The sequence below is a fragment of the Leopardus geoffroyi genome, chromosome B4 (assembly GCF_018350155.1).
Source record: "Leopardus geoffroyi isolate Oge1 chromosome B4, O.geoffroyi_Oge1_pat1.0, whole genome shotgun sequence".
In the NCBI taxonomy this organism is placed as follows: Eukaryota; Metazoa; Chordata; class Mammalia; order Carnivora; family Felidae; genus Leopardus; species Leopardus geoffroyi.
Window position 1 is genome coordinate 9,180,226 of NC_059341.1, and position 21,596 is coordinate 9,201,821.

General features: G+C 35.3%; 1 long non-coding RNA gene across 1 annotated transcript in view; it reads left to right on the forward strand.

Annotated features, from left to right (window-relative positions):
• LOC123590688 overlaps positions 1-21,596 on the forward strand; it is a 566,405-nt gene that overhangs the window by 275,664 nt on the left and 269,145 nt on the right. The window contains exon 2 of the long non-coding RNA XR_006708927.1: positions 21,112-21,359. This is a non-coding gene — a long non-coding RNA (uncharacterized LOC123590688). The remainder of the gene's footprint in view (positions 1-21,111; positions 21,360-21,596) is intronic.

Below are 21,596 nucleotides of genomic sequence, written 5' to 3' on the forward strand. Positions count from 1 at the left end.
TAAAGTCACTATTGTACAGTCTGTCCAAATATACTTTTAGTTATCTTCACCACTGGAAAGAAGATTTTGGCATAATATGTTCATTTTACTGATGCTTAGCATTTTATGATTAATTCTCTTTTGCTGTTTATCTCCCCCATATCTGTTTAGTACATGCTTTGACATTAAATCCCTCTGAAAGCCGCCAGACTAGTTTGCACATGTTTGGGAACCAAGTTAGCTCAAAATGAATCATTTCTTAACCAATTACAAAGTATCTTCTAAGATTTTTCCCCCTCATTAAATAATGAGTCATTATAATTGTGTAGAAATGCAGACCCAATATTCTGCCTCTGAGTCTTAAAAGAGAAAAATTTCACAGTCTCACTGTATAAATTTTTTGGAAATTTTACCCAGATTCAGGGGACAACATATCCCTTTGAATGTATGACTCCAGAAGTTGGTAGAAACTACCAAAGTATACTGAAGTTTCTTCTTCCTGATTATATATTTTATTGTAAAGTGGATTTACAGAAGCAGGTTTACCAGCAGCAGTGTGGCATATTTTTTAAAGAGCATGATTTGCATCTAATAGGCCTAGAGAAGTTAATTTTTAAACACTTCAGTTTTCTTACATATGTGTTAGACAATAGTATCTATCTTATGTTCTTTAAATAATCAAATGAGGTGGTACTCCAAAGTGCATATCACTATATCAGATACATAGTCATTGCTAAGTAAATGGTAATAAGAAGAATAATAATAACCAGAATCAGAATCACACTCAATAGTCCAGCCAGAACGCTCTACTATGTTCTAAGTACACTTTGCTGAATCTGGTGAAATCCCCTGTCTTAAAATTAAGTGTATATTTAAGTTAAGCCAAACTGGATAATTGTAAGATGGAATGAGTGGCCAAGACATAGAAAACATCTAAACTCTCTGGTACCTTTGACTTGTATTTGGGACCATCATATAACAGGTAATTCATCCTTTGGAGTGAGAAATGACAGAGTTTAAAAGTAACTTACCAAAGAATTCCATGAGACAGAGGCATAGAAAAGTACACTAAGCATGCTATTTCATATGAATTTGGTACTCAAATACTAACTATACTATCTAAATACATGAGATAATTATTCAGAAACTTTAGAGCTCTGACCTAAGAGTTCAGTCTAACTTCCCACGAGAGCTGCTTATAAGGCTCTATTATAATGTGATTATGATATAATTTAGCCTCTAAGTACATATGTGAGCCAAAGGGTACATTTTATAGACTCATTATTACAAGCTTGAGGGGAAAAAAGCATAGAATTATCATCGGGGAATTTGGTTTGGTATTTTTAAATTATGAGTGAGCAATGACAGCATGTTCATTTTCATGAGGAGAAAATATCACTGAGCCTTAGTTTTTGTTCACCTGGAAAAACAGTGCATTCTACTGAATCCTTTAGCTCCATCAATCCTAGAGATAATGTAATAGATGTGAAAATGCTTATTATTTTAAAAGAAGATGTGTTCAACTAAGTCTCATTGCTAACAAGGTCATAAAGGAGAAGAAGAAAAAAACATAAGGGGAATGAAATGAGCACTCTTTCAGGGATTGGAAACTGAAAAAGGCTGTTATTGAGCCCCTCAAGGCAATTTCATTAAAGGCAGAAACAGAGGTTCATTGAACCCTTTTCTACAAACTATTGCCAGATATTCTCATTCCCTGTCCCACCCCAACATCCATTCACTAAATAAATAAATAAATAAATAAATAAATAAATAAATAAATAATAAATAAAACTAATAGTATCCAAAAAGTTTTGACTTTCTGGATTTTATAAGTAGGTCATGATAAATGAAGACTTTCAGATAGTTCAGTTATGTTGTACAGGGCAAGTCTTATTACACATGGACCTAGGTATTCACTTATATTATAGAGACTTTTCTTCCCATGGGCATATCCTATACCAGTTATGTTTTCTGAGTTATAATCCTATTTCTAGGATTGTCCTATTCATGATAGGTTAACTCACGGTGTATCTGGGAGTTCCATGCTTGTTTTCAGATGTTCCTAATAGGCATAAAATATAAAATTTATCTTCACCCAGCAACAAATGTTTGCGTGAAATGGTATTAGTAGTGAGATAGCTCATTATATTTGCCCTGTAAAATATTCCTTCAGAATATTCTAAATTTTGACACGAGGACTGGTAAAAATGGTGGGACTTAAGGTTAAGAATTATTCAGGGGGATCATTTGGTATAAAAGATGCCAAGCATCTTTATAGGGTACCTAAAGGAAGAAGATATTAAAATAGTTTCACTGTATCTGTGTTTGAAATAATATAATTACTTAAAATAAATAGAATGGACTTTAAATAAAGGAAAACATAAAATTACTGATCCAGAAGCTCAATAAACTTCAAGCTCTTCAAACCCAAAGAAAACTGCCACAAGACACATCAAAATAAAATTACTTACAGCCAGTGATAAAATCAACAACAAAAAAGAAACAAACACATAAATAAACAAAACAAAAAACAAAAACCTTAAAAGCAGCAAGAAAAAATGGACCCATTATATAACAATGAAGAAAAAGATGACAGCAGATTTCTTCTTGGGAACAATCCACATAGAATAGTAGCACAACATCAATACAGTACTAAAAGAAATAATCAGTCTAGAATTCTATATTCTAGAAAAAAGATTTTTCAAAAATGAAACTGAAATGTAAACTTTATCAGATACAGAAAAACTGAAAGATTTAATAACCAGCAGAACTGCATTATAAGAAAAATTAAACGAGTTTATTTAGGTAGGAAAAAAAATACCAAAAGGAAACATAAAACTACGTAAAGAACTAGAAATGGTAACTTCAAAGAGAAATATGAAAAATTGTCTTTTTTGTTAAGTGAAGGCTGTAACAAGAAAATTTATTGTTTAAAGCAGAAATACCAATATGGGGTTTTAAAATATGTATAAGTAAAATGCAGTACAAATGGTAACACAAAGGTTAACTAGGGAGAAAGAAGAGATATGTGGTTGAAGTGTTTTTATACTACATGTGAAGTGATACAATGCTACTTCAGATGGGGTTTCATAAGTTAAAGATGCATACTGTATACCCTATAGTAATTACTAATATGACACAAAAGAAAGAGTTGTAGGGCAGGTGGGTGGCTCAGTCACTTAAGCGTCCAACCTCAGCTCAGGTCATTATCTCACGGCTTATGGGTTCCAGCCCCACATCAGGTTCTGTGCAGACCACTCAGAGCCAGGAGTCTGCTTCAGATTCTGTGTCTCTGTCTCTCTCTTCCCCTCCCCCACTCACACTCTGTCTCTCTGTCTCTCTCTCTCTCTTAAAGATAAACATAAAATTTTTTTTAAAAAAAAGACTTGTAGCTAATAAGACAAAAGAGGAGATAAAAAGGAATCACAGATACTCAAATGATGTGAAAGAAGGCACAAGGGAAGAAAAGAACAAAGGAGAGATGGGACAAATAAAATCAAAGTGAAATGAAAGTTTAACTCAGATAAATAATCACATTAAACGAAAACAGTCTAAGGGCGCCTGGGTGGCTCAATCAGTTAAGCATCTGACTCTTGATTTTGGCTCAGGTCATGATCTCATGGTTGGTGACTTTGAGCCCCACACTGGGCTCTGTGCTGACAGCAAGAGGCTGCTTGAGATTCTGTACCTCCATTTCTCTACCCCGCCCTTGTCTGTCTGTCTGTCTCTCTCTCTCTCTCTCTCTCTCTCTATCTCTTTCAAAAATAAATAAATTAAAAAAAAATGTAAATAGTCTAAATATGCCGAATAAAGTTAGGCATTGAAAGACTATTAAAAAGAAAAATCCAGACCCAGCTATATTCTCCCTATAAGAAATGCACTTTATTTTATTTTATTTTATTTTATTTTATTTTATTTTGGGGAGGAGGACCAGAGGGAGAGGGAGAGAGAATCTTAAGGAGGCTCCATGCTCAGGCAGAGCCCAACATGGGGTTCCCCACCACATTCCTGGGATCATGACCTGAGCTGAAATCAAGAGTCAGATCCTTAATTGACCGAGTCAGCCAAACACCTCAGAAATTCACTTTAAATTTAAAGACAGAAATAGATTAAAGTATAAAAATATATACTAAGGTAACAGTGTTCAAAAGAAAGTGGAAGTGACTATAATAGTATGAGTTTTCAGAGCAATGAATATTAACAGGAAAAAAAGTCGTTTGGTGATGAAAACATCAATTTCCAACAGTAAATAATAATCCTAAACTTACATGAAGTCAATAATAAACCAAATCCCATACAGAAAAAAATGTAGAACACCAAGGAGAAATAAATTTGCACCCCTCTTTTGATAATTTATGGAATACGCAATCAGTAGTGATATAGAAGACTTGAAAAACAGTATCAATAAACTTAACCTGACATTCATAGAAGACCTAAAATAACAACATCACAATACGTATTTTCTTCAAGGACATAAGGAAAATGTATAGTTATCAACCATTTTTTGGACCATAAACAAATCTCAAATTTAAGAGGATTTTTGTCACAAAATGTATGTTCTCTGACCACAGTGCAAATAAATTAGAAATAACTTATAGAAAGATGTTTGGAAAATCCCTCAAGTAATACAATAACTAAATAACATGATTCTTTTTTTTTTAGTTTCTTACGTGTTATGTTTTATATTTTTTTAAGTTTTTATTTTTGTTTTTTTTTAATTCAAGTTAGTTAACATACAGTATATAGTCTTGGCTTCAGGAGTAGAAACCGGTGATTCATCTCTTACATATGGCCCCGAATTGCTTGTCTTGAAAAGTGCCCTTTTTAGTGCCCATCACCCATTCAACCCATTCCCTCACCCACTCATCCCCTCCAGCAGCCCTCAGTTTTCTCTATATATTTAAGAGTCTCTTATGGTTTGCCTCCCTCTCTCTTTTTATCTTATTTTTCCCTCCCTTGCCCTATGTTAACCTGTTGAGTTTCTCAAATTACACTTATGAGTGAAATCATATGATATCTGTCTTTCTCTGACTTATTTTGCTTAGCATAATACCTTCTAGCTCCATTCGTTGTTGCAGATGATAAGATTTCATTCTTTTTCATCACTGAGTAGTATTCCATTGTGTGTGTGTATGTACATATGTTCTCTTTATCTGTTCACGCATTCATCGGTCAATGGACATTTGGTCTCTTTCCATAATTTGGCTATTGTTGACAGCACTGCTGTAAACAATGCATGTGCCCCTGTGAATCAGCATTTTTGTATCCTTTGGATAAATACCCAGTGGTACAATTGCTGCGTTGTAGCGTAGTTCTATTTTTGATTTTTTGAGGAAACTCCACACTGTTACCAAGAGTGGCTGCACCAGTTTGCATTCTACCAACAGTGCAAAAGAGTTCCCCTTTCTCCATATCTTCACCAATATCTTTTGTTTCCTGAGTTGTTAATTTTAGCCATTCTGGCCAGTATGAGCTGGTATCTCATTGTGGTTTTGATTTGTATTTCCCTGATGATGAGTGATGTTGAGCATCTTTTCATGTGTCTGTTAGCCGTCTGGATGTCTTCTTTGGAAAAGTGTCTATTAATATCTTCTGCCCATTTCTTCACTGGATTATTTGGGTTTTGGGTGTTGAGTTTTGGGACCTTATCAAGACAAAAAGCTTCTGCACAGTGAAGGAAACAGTCAACAAAACTAAAATCCAATGGAATGGGAGAAGATATTTGCAAATGACATAACAGATAAAGGGTTAGTATCAAAAATCTGTGAAGAACTTACCAAACTCAACACCTAAATAACACACTTCTAAGTAACTCCTAGATCAAAAATGGAATTCAAAAGAAAATTAGAAATTATTTCAAAATGAATGAAAATGAAAACAAAGCATAAGATTTGTGAGATGTAGCTACAGAAGTGCTTGAAGAAAAAATATTACTTAAAAAAATCTATATTAGAAAAAGAAAAAGGTCTCAAATTAATGACTTCCATTTTCACCTTAAAAATTAGAGAAAAAACAATAACTAATGAACCCTCAAATGATATGAAGAAAGGAAATAATAAAGATCAGAGGAGAAATAAATGAAATGGAAAGCAGATAACAATAGAAAAGATAAATGAAACAAAGCCTGAAAAAGTCAAATTGATGAACCACTTGCCAGAGTAATCAAGACAATAAAGAAGAAAATACAAATTATTAACAACAGAAATTAGACAACATGACATAACCTTCTACAAAGATTAAAAGGATACGAACATTTATTATGAATTATTTTGCCAATAAATTCCAGAAATTAGATGAAGTGAACAACTTGAAAGGAAAAATAGCTAACCTGATTAACCCTTCTTGTATTAAAGAAATTGAATTTTTTTTAAAAACCTTCCCATAGCTAAACCTCCAGTCTCAGAGGTCAACAATGGTAAATTCTAACAAACTTATAATGAGGAAATGATATCAATTCTACACAAATTCTTCCAGAAAATTGAAGAAGGAATCCTTGTCCATTCATTCTATGAGGCCCATGTCGCTCTGAGACCAAAATGAGACAAAGACATTATAAGAAAACTATAGGCCTATATCCCTTATGAAAATAAAAAGAAATTCCTAACAAAATTTTAACAAATGAAATCCAAGAATATATTTAAAACATAATACATTATGAATGTGTGATCTATCTTAGAAGTATAAGATTTATTTAACATATTAAAAAAGTGATGTAATTAACTTTTTAAGAGACTAAAGAAAAAAAAAACAGCCTAAGCATATCTCACAGGAGCAGTAAAAGCATTTGATAAAATCCAACATTAATTTCTAGAATAAAATCCTTCAGCAAACTAGGAATATACAGGAATTTTCTTAACCTAGTAAAGCATCTGCAAGAAACCTATAGCGGACAACGTAATGGCCAAAACCTGAATGCTTTCCTACTAGAATGAGAAATAAGGAAAAGATGCCTATTGTCTTTATTTCTGTTCACTTCTGATAAGTCCCTAGCATGTGCAAGGCAAGAAGAAGAAACAAAAGGCATTCTTATTAGAAAGGAACAAAAAAGAGTGTGCCCTTTCCAGAGACACATGATTATCTGTGTGGAATGTTCTATGTAATCTAGTAAAATAGTATCAGAACTAATAAGTGGGTTTAGAAAGATTTCAGGATTCAAGATCAACATAAAAACCCAACTATTTTGCTGTATTGCTGTATACCAGTAATAAACAATTAAAAATTGAATTGAAAACATTACCACTTATCAGGGCAGATCTCATGTTAAGTATTCTTTCCACAATTTTGCTAAATGATTAACAGATGAGATGAAATCTATTTTAAATGGGTATATTCCTCCCTTTGTATGAAAAAAAATTATGGCTTAATTTTTAAGTGGTAGGATTTCATTTTTAAAAAAAATTTTTTGCATAAAATACTCACTTAAAATAGCATCAAAAACATGAAATGCTTTAGAAAAAAATTGTTAAGAGATATGCAAGACCTGCGCATGAATTCACAAAGCATTGCTGAAGGAAATTTAAAGAATATATAAATAAATTACACAATATATTGTATATATTGATTGAAAAGACTCAATATAATTTAAATGTCAATTTCCCAAATTCATTGTCATCCCAATAAAAATCCAAATTGACAAGCTTAATCTAATACTCATATGGAAACGCAAAGGACCTAAAATATCCCAAATTATTTTGTAAAAACAGGATCCCATCTAAACTTCAGGAGTTATTATCTACTCTTGACATAGAGATTGATAAATACATCAATGAAATGGAAATATACTTACACATGTATTCAACTCATTTTTTACAAAGGTATACTCAGTTTAGTGGAGAAAGCATAATGTTTTCAACAAATAATGGAACAGTTGGGTATCCATATGTTTTTAACTGTTCATCTGTACCTCTCACAACATAAAAAATCAACCACATTAAAAAATTTCTCTCTCCCTCTCTGTCTTCATATATGTAGGTATATGTGATGTACCCATGCTATTATTTCCTCCCATCGTAACACACTTCTCTGGAGTCCACTTTTAGCATCATCATTTCCTCATTTTCTTGGTACCATTTGAAAGCAGAATTCCTGTAAGAGTTCTCCATTCTTTCTGTTCGATTCCTCTTCTCTGATCCTCCAGTTAGGCTTTCACACCTGTTACAACACTAGAGGTATTCTTGCCAACATCGTCAGTGATTTCTACTCTCCTAGATCCAGGAGTCATTTCTCACTCATATTTCTTAACAAATCACCAGCATTTGACAGCTAATCACTTCCTCCTAGATACACTCTTGTAGCTTAGCTTCCAAGATGCTCTACTCTTATTTTCCTCCTACCCAAACTGTTAATTTCTTCTTCGTTTCCTTTACTATTTTTTCCTCTTATTTCCAACCTCTGAGTGTTGGAGTATCATAATGCTCAGTCCCTACACTTGTCCCTCTTCTCTGCTCTGCAAACATTCACACCTTTGGTGAGCTCATCCCATCACATGCTTTTAAATACCAGTCATTTAATGGACAACGTCAGATGGGTAGATACAGCTCAGGCTTCACTGTAGTTCCAACTCAAATATCCAAGTGTATACTTGACTTCTCCTCTTAGGTATTTAATTGACATCTATAATTTTATATGTCCAAACATATAATGTTGATCTCCCACACATTTGCTTCCCTGAGAGTCTTCTGAATCAGTTGATGGCAACCATATTTTCAATTACTGGGGCCAAAAACATCACAACCACCTTTGGTTCCTTCCTTTATTTTGTACCACATCCAGTCCTGTAGGTCGTCACTTTAACACTGCCATCAGAATACATGCAGAATCTGGGCTCTTTTCAATATTTTCTTTTTTTTTATTAAAATGTTTTTAACTTTTATTTATTTTTGAGAAAGAGAGAGCACAAGCAGGGAAGGGGCAGAGAGAGGGGGAGACACAGAATCCGAAGCAGGCTCCTGACTCTGAGCTGTCAGCACAGAGCCCAACACAAGGATTGAACTCACAAACTGTGAGATCATGACCTGAGCCAACGTCAGATGAACCTAACCTACTGAGCCACCCAGGCACCCCTTAATATTTTCAATACTAACACAGTACATGGGCACTTATTTGCTTTGTTTGATTTAGATAATTTCTCTATATGTCCTATGTAATAACATATCTAATCTTTTTTTAAACCAAATATTATATCCACCTCTCCACCTATGTATATTTAAATATATACTATTAATGGATCAAACAAGTCTATATTTTTCTTTAAGCTTTACCTTTTAAGGCTTATTCAGGAAATATTCCTTAATCTGACTTAATGAAAGATAATTTCTTGTGTTTTATTTTTCAGACTCTACATGTTTGCTTTTCGTAATTATGTCTCTAAACTATTTAGAACTTTTTTTGGTTTGGTGTGACATAAGAATCCACTTTCCCCTCAAACACATTTATTAAATTGTTGTGTCCTTAAAATGCTGTATTGTAATACCACCTGCAGCTTCTCAGGCAAGGTTTTCTAGAAAGCAAGTTCTAGGCCAAGATTGAGGGCTAATACTGCATTCGCAAAATGCAAGCTGAAGTAATAAGGGTGAGGAAAAAATGAAAGCGATGTAGGGAATGATGTGAAAGGAGTTCACCCCGTGTCTCTGCTGCTTCCAAGGGTGCTGGCTGCAGACACAGGGCTCCCTCCAGGATCCTCTGGCAAAACTACAGTATGGATTACCTCAGATTCGTCCAGGAGAGAGAGAGACAGAGAGAGAGAGGGAGGGAGGGAGGGAGGAAGCACGGGAGGAAATGCATCTGCCTGTCTGCTTCCCTCTTCTGTGGTTCCATTGGTCACTGGGCACGACACAGGGAGCCAGCTGCTCCTGCACACCTGGGCTCCATTTCTAACCCTCTGCCTGTTCTCACAAAGCCATATTCCACGCTCCACAGCCGGCTGTTTTTCTGTTACTCCAGTGGGCTCCATTACTCTATTAAAGCAACCAACTGGTGCTGAGAGGGTACCCAGTAGCCAATCAAGAGAGAAAGATCAGGGAAATCTGAGAAGGCAAAGAAGATTTATGTCTCATGTGGTAATATTACAAGGTACCTTATATGTTTGAGTCTGTTTGTGAGCCCACTCTTCTCCTCCACTCGTCTATCTACCCCTAAAGCAATATCACATACATTTTAATCAGTTTGCCACGTTCCCGAAAAGTATAACCAATAATAATTGGTACTGCATCACATCTATAAATTTTGAAAGAAGCATCATCCTTATGGTACAGGATCTTTCCATCCTTGAACATAATACTTTATGTCCTTTTCATAAACATCTAGAGTATTTGGGTTAGATTTATGCTTTATGTGGTTTTGTGCTTATTGGGAAGGGTATTTCTTAAGTTCTATTTTTAAATGGATTGTGCTGATATATTAGAACAATATTGATCTATGTAGGCTGATCTTTACCTGGCAATCTTACTGAACTCTTATTATTTCTATATTTTACACATACTCTTTTGAATTTTCTATCTAGACAGTGCCCTATTAATAAGTTTAGATTCTTCTTTTCAAATTCTTCAGCCTTTTACTTCCTTTACTTTTTTCTCTCATTGTATTATCTGAGACTTTCAGCACAATTTTGAGTAAACATAATGATAGGAATCATTTTTTTTTATTTTTAATTTTATTTTTATTTTATTTTATTATATATAATTTATTGTCAAGTTAGCTAACATCCAGTATGTACGGTGTGCTCTTGGTTTGGGGTGTAGATCCCCGTGATTTATCACTTACATACAACACCCAGTGCTCATCCCAACCAACAAGTGCCCTCCTCAATGCCCATCACTCTTTTACCCCCTACCCCCATCACTCTCAGTTTGTTTTCTGTATATAAAAGTGTTTTTTTTTAATTCATTTGGTCAGACGACTTCTCATGTATTGTAATTAAGCTTGATTTTGATAGATACACTCTATCAGGGTAAGACAGTTGTCTTTTTTTCTAGTGTACTAAGAAGCTGATTCTTATGAATTGATCATTAAGTTTATCAACTGATCTTTCTGTATCTGTTTGCATGATCAAATATTTCCCATTTGACCTGTTGATGTAGTGAATTACATTATATAGTTTTCTAATATTTGAAAGCATTTCTATAAAAACTATATTTTCATGTGGAATTAAAGAAAATATTTTGCTGGATTCAATACTGGAAAAATCTCATACCTTTGAATATTACCTATTATCCTCAGATACTTCATCAGAACTCTACATAAGCAAACACCCGGCCTTCTTATTTCATGCTACCTGTTTCTCAACCATATTTTTATGTTTTCCATTTTATTTCTATGATTATTCTCGATATTTTGCTTATATATGTCTCCAAGCTCACAAACATCTTTGGCTGTGTCTACTCTGATCTTTAAATAATCCATTTATTTTCTTTAATTAATTTTAAATTTGTCTTAAAACTTCAATGGCTCCATTTCTTGATGCTCCATTTTTTTTTCATTTATGACCTTTTATGTCTCATTCTTAATTTTTTTTAATGTTTATTTTTGACAGAGAGAGAGAGAGAGAGAGAGACAGAGCATGAGCAGGGGAGGGGCAGAGACAGAGGGAGACACAGAATCCAAAGTAGGCTCCAGGCTCTGAGCTGTCAGCGCAGAGCCTGACGTGGGGCTTGAACTCACAGACTGCAAGATCATGACCTGAGCCGAAGTCAGTCATTCAAGCGACTGAGCCACCCAGGCACCCCTATCTCTCATATTATGACTTCCATCCCTTTTAGAGCTAACAAACTTACGCTTCTAATACTCTCTTTCAGATATTCTACTTCTTCTAGATCTTGGGGTTTAAAATTTCTTGTTTATTATGTCTGTTCATTTTTCTTTGTGATAGATGTTTTCCTTACATGGCTTTAATTTAATTGTAAGTTCATCTTCAGTAGGGATTCATATTTTTCTTTGGGAGCTCCATGTGCTCTAGGGCATTAATGTATCTTCTCAGAATAATTTTGGCTTATTCCTGACAGGACTTTACATATGACATTGCTCCACCCTTGATGGCATATTGACAGTTAACTTGGGATGGCCATGCTGATGTCAATATGAAGGTATCATAATTGTAGCGCCCATAGGCTGGGTTTTTTAATTCACATGAAATAATTTTTTAAATCATTATTCGTTCATCTTTATTTTGTGTGCAAATCCAAAGGCAGGTAGCAAGCATTATTACTACGCCTCTGGGCTAGTGAGAGCTATTTTGCTAGCTTGCTTTTTATGGCCTAGCTTTATGGGATCGTAGCTTTATGAAGTGCTTAGTTACAACTCCCATCTCCTAAAACCTTAAGGACTTTGTGACAACACCCAAGTCACAGCCTCCTTCAATGTGGATCTGAATCTTATATAATACTAGAGCACCAAAACTTCAGTTCAAGCTCATTACATTGTATTTGAGTTCCCTCTCTGTTCTTGTCTTTGCCTTTGCCTTTTCTTCTTTCTTGGCTATATTTAAAATCCTTGGAGGTCATAATTCATCCATCCTTCATCTGTGGGGAAGGAACCATTCCACTTTTGCCCTAACTTCTGGTCTATTCATTGTTCCACAAGTTTTCTTGCAATTTTGATTTCCATACTGAAGCTCACTGTGTTCTTATCATTTCTCAACCTCATTTTCATTTGTGAATGTTTCTTTCATTACCATTCCGCAAGTCGGTATTTCTGCCAATAAGTAGAAATGAATCTTATAACTTTTAAAAATTATATATCATTTTTTTACTGTCTAGAATATAAGCTTAAAGCAAGAGACTGTGTCTCATTGCTTCTAAAGCTCTTTCTCTCTCTTCCTATAGTAGTTAATATTTACTATTTGATTATAATAAAGTAAAAATTCTAGAAAAAAAAGTATTCAAACTTTTTCAGTGTCAGAGAATATCCTACAGTGATATCTACATTATTAACATAACCCACACATTTGGAAGCCATAGGAGTGTGCTCTTAAGATCTCCTTCTCTGGAAAAGAAACAAGAAAAGAAAGAAAGGAAGGAAGGAAGGAAGGAAGGAAGGAAGGAAGGAAGGAAGGGAAAAAAGAAAAACCTGCTATGAGGAACTAGTTAACTGACAACTTTGAAATCCACCACAACATTCACAATGGACCATCTTTCCTCCGGGGCTCTATTTGACCTGGCTGAGACTTTCTCACAGCTGTACTCAGAGGCTCTGACAACTTAACCTCCCTCTTCCCACCATCCCTCCCCCACCACTTCTCAGTTCCTAACATCCTTCCCTGCAGTAGTAAGTACTCAATGAATATTTGTTAAATGCTTTAAATAAAGAGGGAATTTTTTTTTAATTTTTTTTTCAACGTTTATTTATTTTTGGGACAGAGAGAGACAGAGCATGAACGGGGGAGGGGCAGAGAGAGAGGGAGACACAGAATCGGAAAAAGCCTCTAGGCTCTGAGCCATCAGCCCAGAGCCCGATGCGGGGCTCGAACTCACGGACCGCGAGATCGTGACCTGGCTGAAGTTGGACGCTTAACCGACTGTGCCACCCAGGCGCCCCAATAAAGAGGGGATTTTATAGCTGTTGTAAAATATTTAGAAGACTAGCCTATGAAAGGAAATCAGTCTGTCTATGCTAGTACAAGCTGATTGTTGTATTTGTTGGGGGTACACTCTAAGCTGCTGTAACAGAGACATGATAAACATAGTAGATTGAATAAGAAAAAGTTTATTTCTCTTTCACCTAAAGTAAATGTTCCAGGACTGAAGGGACACTCCTGTCATCTTGAATATATGAGTTGAATTCCAGAGCCAAAATAGTTCCTTCAGTCCTTGAGATTTCTAGCCAACAGTAAGGAGTAAAGAGTACAGGACAATACACTTCTAATTGTTCTAATGGCAAGACGTAGCGTATATTATTTATCCTTTGTTTATTTGCCTACAACTTAGTCAAATGGACACACCTTGCTGAAGCAGATTAAGAAATAGAGTATTCAGCTATAGAGCCGTATATCAGTTAAGTCTCTATTCCTGTAAAGTCAGAAGAGAATGGATATTGGGGCAACCAACAGTCTACCATAAATATATGATGAACATCTTCTAAATAGAACTAAACAAGAAATGATATGTCACATACAAGTTAGTGAGCTACTTATTGTTAATATATTTAAGCAGAAATGAATGATAACCATTTACAAAGGATAATCTAAAACCAATTCTTTTCCTTTCCAATGGAAGGCTCAAAGAAATGACTGCTAAAGACTTTGCTGTATGATTGAAATATTCTTTTTTTTAAATTCTTATACCATTTAGGATGTATTGTATACAGTAGGTGCTTACATGACCTACATCTTCCAACACTATGAACTCCATGAGAATAAGGACACTGTCTGTATTAAAATCTACTCTATGCCAACACTTAGAAAAACACATGGTAGATGGTAGATAAATGATAGGCAAATAAACTATGTTGAAAAAAATGAATTCACGACTATGAAAAATCATGGAGTTGAAGCTAAAATGACAGGGAAATATACCTCTGTTTCAAGAAGAGGAGTTTTAGATTGACACTCAATACTTAAAATGCTCCAATTTTGTATTGCAAAATATTTTACTCCACCTGCAAAAGATATTGCATAAACATGAAACACAAATATAGGTTTAGTGTATTTTTTGGCATTTCTCAAAGGCTTATTGCAGTGCTTTCTCTCCTAAAGTCACAGAAATGACGTTTTTCTTTTTTTTTTTCTTTTTTCAGGTACAAAATAACTGTAAACCCATTGTTATACGTTAGTAGCCCTCACTTGAATGTGAATCTTTGTACAGGTTGTGAATTCAAACAGCTACTATTTAAATTAAAAGTGGTCCCAAAGTAAATAAAATAATTGTCAGCGTCCCTGGAGAAGAACACTTTCAACCTTCTGTATACATCTCAGTTTCTAGTAATTAAGATTCTTCACGCTTACACTGGGGACTGGGTGGCAGAAGATAAATTTTACTGATCACGTATTCCCTTCCCTTCCCTTCCCTTCCCTTCCCTTCCTTCCCTTCCCCTCCCCTCCCCTTCCCTTCCCTCCCCTCCCCTCCCCTCCCCTTCTCTCTCTCTCTCTCTCTCTCTCTCTCTCTCTCTCTTGCCTCCCCTCCCTTTCTTTCTCTCTTTTGTCTCTCTCTCCCTCCCTTTCCCTCCTTGTTCTCCTGATCCCTGCCAAACCCTTTCCATTCATTCCATCTGTCCAAATCTTGCCTTGTCCTATTACCAATATATTTCTTTACTCCTCAAACCTGGTTTATTCAAATACACACTATCTCTGAGTATAGTAGTAACAGGATATACGATCTATAGAAATCATGTGGAGACTAAAGAAAAGATGACACAGAGATAAGAAGAAATAATACCAGTGTGTTTTTTTAAATATTTTTTTAAATGTATGTTTATTTTTGAAGGAGAGAGAGAGAGAGAGACAGAGCATGAGTGGGGAAGGGGCAGAGAGAGGGAGACACAGAATCTGAAGCAGGCTCCAGGCTCCGAGCTGTCAGCACAGAGCCCTACGTGGGGCTCGAACTCGAGGAGTGTGAGATCATGACCTGGGCTAAAGTTGGACGCCCAACGGACTGAGTCACCCAGGCACCCCATCAGTGTTTTTTTTTTTTAATTTAATAACTGGTAGAAATGTCCAGAAACAATGCTCTTGGTATATTTTTTTCCTCTTTTATTCTTTTCTCTAATTTGTCCCTGTTTCCATTTGCTTTGATCAGGTTTTTAAAGAATGAGTGGCTAAATTTTGATCAAGCATATTACAGTGTGCCATACACTCATATATTAATATATGCATCATACTCATATGTTCTCTGTCATTCCAGGTATAGATGAAAACCAGCTCCATTCTATGATATTTTATGAAAAATGCATTCTCTACACAAGTAATAATATCAAAGACTCTAATATATCCTGAAGCAGCAATTCTGGTTTTTATAGAAGAATCTATTTAAGATTTTTAAATGACATATCTTCCAGAAGAATAGAATATTTGCTCATATGTGAATAAGAGTGAATAGTTTTTACACAGGTATCTCATGAAAAGCTAGGGGCTTACTTTGATGTCAGTAACATTTTGAGAAGTAGATGAAATCAGAGAGCACAACATTCAGTGATAGATTGGGAGGCTACCTATGGCCTAGTGAGTAGAGAAATTGGTTATGTCATTTCATGTGCACCATTGATATCCTAAGTCATCACTGTTCAGAGAACCCCTATTTTTTACCACACTAATTTGACTCCTACATTTATTTAACATTACCCCATCAAGACCAACACTTTACTTTTGTCAGACCTGACCCATTAATCTGCTAATTCCCAGATATGTCAGTGGCAGAGTCACATATATCATCAAGATTTGCTCTCAAATATCTGCAAGAATAGTTGTGTCTTGGGGCACCCGGGTGGTTCAGCTGGTAAAGCATCTGACTCTTGATCTCATCTCAGATAATGATCTCATGATTCATGAGATGGAGCCCCGCATCAGGCTTTGTGCTAACAGAAGGAGCCTGCTTGGGATTCTCTCTGCCTCTCTCTCTCTGCCTCTCTCTCTCTCTCTCTCTCTCTCTCTCTCAAAATAAATAAACATTTAAAAAAAGAATAACTTGTGTCTAGAAGTAACATCTTACCATCAGTCCATGAGCTGCATGTACCATATATATGAAGCCTGTGTAACCTAGGGCAACGGAATTGGCTTCACACATCCAGCTCTCAAATAACTCAGTGGCCTTGGCTAAATTATTTAGTTTTCCATTTAGACTAAATCATCACTAAGGTTTCTTCTAGCTGTTCCTTTCGTTATAGGAAACCATGTGCCGAGGGCCATGAGGCAGATCACATGCAATCTGATCCCATTATTCTGTGGTAAATGAAATAAGGATTAGAAGCATATTCTTCTCATTGATAATCCCCCTGAAGTTGACAATAATAATTGTCATGTAGCATTTCATAGAAACACAGCAAAGGCAAACATCTGCAGAGTTAACTTGAGGTTAACTTGGGGTTTAGTGGGGTTTAGGACAACAGCTCTTCTTTCTGGATTTTCCAAGGTCAGTAATCAACTCCACCCCATCCCTCCCTTGATTAAAATGTCCCACCTACATACTCCCAAACCACCTATCATTCAATCTTAGTATTAGTTGCCTGCAGTATAATATTTTATTTCCAGCTTTTTTATTGTGATGTAGTAAACATAACATAAAATTTACCATCTTGGGGCCCCTGCGTGATTCAGTCGGTTGAGTGTGCGACTCTTGATTTTGGCTCGAGCCCTCTGTCGGGCTCTGCGCTGAGCACAGGGATTCATTCTCTGTCTCTTTCTGCCCCTCTCCTTGATGTTCGTTCTCTCTCTCTCTCTCTCTCTCTCTCTCTCTCTCTCTCTCTCTCTCTCTTAAATAAAAAAAATACCATCTTAAGCATTTTTAAGGGTGCAGTATAGTGTATTACATACATTAATAGTGTTGTGCAACCATCACCACCATCCATCCCCAGAACTCTTTTCATCTTGTAAAACTGAAACTTTATATCCTTAAAACACTAACTCCCCATTTTCCCTACCTGCCCCCCCAGCTTCTGAAAACCAGTATTCTGCTTTGGTTCTCCATGAACTTGGCTCCTATAAGTACCTTATATAAGTGGAAAAATGCACTATTTGTTTTTTTCTGACTGGCTTATTTTAATGAGCATAATTATCTCAAGTTTCATTCATGTGGTAGCATACAGTAGAACTTCTCTTTTTAAGGCTGAATAACATTCCACTGTACGTTTACACCATGTTTTGCTTATCCATTAGTCTGTCAATGGACACTTGGGCGGCTTTTGCATTTTAACTGTTGTGAATAATACCATTATGAAAATTAATGTACATATATCTCTTTGAGACCTTGATTTCGGTTATTTTGGATATATACCCAGAAATGGAATTGCTGGATCATATAGTAATTTTATGTTTAAATCTTTAAGGAATCACCATCCTGTTTTCTACAATGGCTGTACCATTTTATATTCCTACCAACAATACACAAGGATTCTAATTTTTCCACATCCTTGCCAATGCTTTTTGTTTTCTGTTTTTTAATGGGTATGAGGTAATATGTCATTGTGGTTTTGATTTTGCATTTCCCTAATGATTAGGGGTGTTTAACATATTTTCATGTGCTTATTGGCCATTTGTATATCTTCTTTGGAGAAAAGTCATTTGCCCATTTTTGAGTCGGGTTGTTTTTATTTACTTGTTGAATTTTAAGAGTTCTCTATGTATTCCAGATATTAATTCCTTATCAGATATGATTTGAAAATATGTTTTTCCCATTCTGTGGGTTGCCTTATTATTCTGGTGATATTGTTTTTTAATATGCTTCTTTTTAAAATTTCATGAAGTCTACTTTGTCTTTTTTGTTGTTGTTGCCTACACTTTGGTGCCATATATATGATATCATTGTCAAATCCAATGCTATGAAATTTTCCTCTATGGTTTTTTTTTAAGAGTTCTAAGTTTTACATTTAGGTCTTTGATTTTTAGTGTTTGTTTTGTTTTGTTTTGTTTTGTTTTGTTTTGTTTAGGATATTAGGTAAGGTTCCAGCTTCATTCTTGCTGTACAATTTTTAAGTTATATTTTTTCTTCCAGATCTTTCTATGAACTCTTCACAAGCAGGAAACATTTTTGTGGGTTTTTCCCAATGTAAAAAAATTATCTCTGCCTACCTTCTAAAAATCTCCCTTGTTTTCCATATCACCTCTCTTTAATGACAGACTTTCTGTTACTACACATACCAGTGACTGAGTGGAGCCAGACAATCCACAGCTCATAAGTGTGTTCTCTCTGAGTTTCCATTCCTGAAGGAGAGGATCTGATTAGCATGAACCAACTTTCCATATCAGGCTCCCCAAGGCTCTGCATTTGATACTTTTGGACACCTATCTATTATTCCTGGTCCAATCATCTGTGTTGGAGATGGAGAGGAGAATAGACATCACCTTCAGTCATTTAAAACACCGTTTACACACTGCATACCATAGTTTCTGGTAATTAGAGAGAATAATGAGATTGCATTACAGGCGACCTACACTATGGCTTTCAGAAACGGTGGGCCCATCAAAAACAGAGCAAATTTACTAATGGGATTAAATTAAAGAACTGGGAAGAGATAGTTTTCTTTTCTTATGGTGTTTTGTCTCCCTTTGGTACCAAAGTGAGTTTGGAAGTACTCTCCTTCATACTCTGTTTTTTGGAAAAGATTGGGAAAATTGATATTAATTCTTTAAATATTTGGTAGAAATCACCTGTGAAGCCATCTGGTCTTGAGCTTTACTTTAGGGGGAGACTTTTGATTACTGCTTCAATGTATGTTATCGATCTGTTCATGCTTTCTATTCTTGTTTCAGTCTTAGTACACTGTATATTTTTAAGAATTTATTCATTTCTTCCAGATTGTCCCATTTTGGCATATAATTAATCATAATCATCCTTTATAATTGTTTTTTTTATTTCTGTGGCATCCTTTGAAATGTCTCCTCTATTTCTGATTTTATTTATTTGAGTCTTTTCTCTTTTTTGCTTGGTTATTCTAGGTAAGGGTTTGTCAACTTTTGTTTATATGGAAAAAAAAAACTCTTAGTGTCCTAGATTTTTCTGTTGTTTTTCAATTGTTTTTTTAATTTCTGCTCTAATCTTTACTGTTTTCTCCTGTTCACTAACTTTGGGCTTAGTTTGTTCTTCCTCTTCTAGTTTCTTGAGGTATTGGAGATCTTTGTTTTTTAAAGTAGGCATTTATCACTAGGAACTTCTCTACTCGTACTACTTTTCCTGTACTTCATAAGTTTTAGTATGTTGCATTTTGTTTCTGTTTGTCCCAAAATATTTTCTAATTTCTCTCTCAATTTTCTTCTTTGATCCCATGGTTGTTCAATAGTGTGTTGTTTAATCTCCCATTGTCCTTTTTATGCTTTTTTTTTCTAGTTTTATTTTGTCATGGTTGGAAAAGATACTTGGAATTATTTGTCTTCTTCAATTTATTAAAACTTGTTTTGTGTTATAGCATGGATTCTATCCTGAAGAACTTCCCATATGCACTAGAGAAAATGTGTATTCTGCTGCCATTAGATGGGATGTAATGTAGATGTATGTTAAGTTCATTTGGTCTATATTGCTAAGGTCTGCTGTTTCTTCATTGATTTTCTGTCTGAATGATCTATCCATTATTGAAAATGGGATAGTGAAGTCTCCTCCTATTATTGTATGGCTATTTCTCCCTTCAGATTTGTCAGTATTTGCTTTACATAGTCAAGCGCTCTGATATTTTGGGTGCAAATATGCTTATAATTGTGATATCATCCTGGTAAATTGACCCCTTTGTTATTATATAATGACCTTCTTTGTCTCTTAAGATAGTTTTGACTTAAACTCTATTTTGTCCTGCATTTGCAACAACGTAGATGAACCTGGAGGACATTATGCTAAGTGAAATAAGCCAGACACAGATAGACAAATACCATATGATACCAATTATGTGAGAAATATAAAATAGTCAAATTCATAAAAATAGAGAGTACAATGGTTGTTGCCAGGAGATGGGAGGAAGGAGAAATTAGGATGTATTAGACAAAGGGAACAAAGTTTTAGTTAGGCAGGATGAATAAGTCCTGGAGATTTACCATCCAGCATAGTTCCTATAGTTACTGCATTATATTCTTTAAAATTTGCTAAGAAGGTAGATATTATGTATTCCTATCACAAAATAACAAATAATAGCAAGAAAAAGAAGGAGGAGGAGAAGGTGAGAGGAAACTTTTGGAGTTTGATGGCTATTTTATGGCATAGATTATTGGTGATAGTTTCATGGATATATACTTATCTCCAAACTCATTAAGATTCCTGCATTAAATATGTACAGCTTTTGTGTGTCAATTACACCTCAGTGAAATGATTTTTGAAGCAAATCATTTTCAAAACGACAAGGTACATATATTACCTTCCCTCAGGCAGTATATAGTCTAGCTTTAAATTTAGACAACTACGTCTCTCTTTTAGTACTAAAGGCAGGGATTCCTTCAGAGGTTAGTGAGGGGTCAGAAATATTTCTGGTTCAATGTTAACTTGAATAATTTTCGTTTTGCTTTCCCCATAGGAATCTAAAAATGGGCTACATTTCAAGTCTCGACTGAAAATTTCCAGCCAGTATCTAGCATCACAAAACTTGAAGCAGCCTGGACTGCAGTGCTTGTGGGAAGAATAATCCTAGGACCACCTAACCTAACAGGGAAGCGTCAGTGAAAGCTTGGTACTGAACTGCTACTTATAGAGCACACCCATTTAAGAGGACACTAGAGACAAGGGACAACGCTCAACAGGACACATAACTCAGAATCTCAGAAGGTGAGAGAGAACCACAGGGACCTGTATTTTATTGAGAAATGTCTCAAAGTTGGAGGAAGAACAGGAAGCCAGCAGGTAGATCCTTCATCCCTCTGTCGCCAACACCAACTAGTTTATATATAGATGGAGCATTTGGTATTTTTAATGCCTGGCTTGCACTACAGAATTCTTATGTGTTTTATATCATGTCCATGAATTCATTTTGTAGTTAAGAAAACTAAGGGACACAGAAGGAAA